The sequence below is a fragment of the Myotis davidii genome, unplaced genomic scaffold, assembly GCF_000327345.1.
Source record: "Myotis davidii unplaced genomic scaffold, ASM32734v1 scaffold77, whole genome shotgun sequence".
Taxonomy (NCBI): Eukaryota; Metazoa; Chordata; class Mammalia; order Chiroptera; family Vespertilionidae; genus Myotis; species Myotis davidii.
In genome coordinates this window covers 3,380,957-3,381,534 of record NW_006289713.1, presented here as the reverse complement: position 1 = coordinate 3,381,534, position 578 = coordinate 3,380,957, and positions in this window count along the sequence as shown.

Genomic DNA, 578 nt, shown 5'->3' with positions numbered 1-578 from the left:
CTATTCAAGGTTCCCTTCTAGGGCAAGCATGTCAAACTCGGGCCGCGTGCCTCATTCATTTAAAGGAGGTATGCGGCCCGCCGGCTGCGAGTTTGACATGCTTGTTAGGGCCTTTAATTCCAATGGGACGAGAGAAGGCCCCAACCCCTCGGTATAAACCAGGAGAAAATTAATTGGGCCAAACAACAATATATCCAAACCACTGAAAATGATGCCAGGAGGGAAATCTCACTCACCTTCCAAACCCTACAATGGAAGTTATTAAAAAGTTACATGACTCCTGCCATTTTACGCGGAATATGTTTTAAAAAGTTTGTCGATGTCTTTTTACTAAAAAGGGCCTAAAGAAAACCATCCGACAGGTGTGTCAGAAGTGTGCCCTGTGTGCCACAAATAAAGGAGGAGGGACCCAAGCCTCCTCCTTTAGGAAAACCTGCTCAAAGAGGACCCTACCTGAAAGGGCGAGTCGTCGCGGGGCCTACATGGGCCGGCCGCTGTGCCCCATGAGACACAGCCTGACCATGCTGCTGGCGGCCTCAGACACCGACTCCCCAGCCCATGGCGGGAGCCTGGCGCAG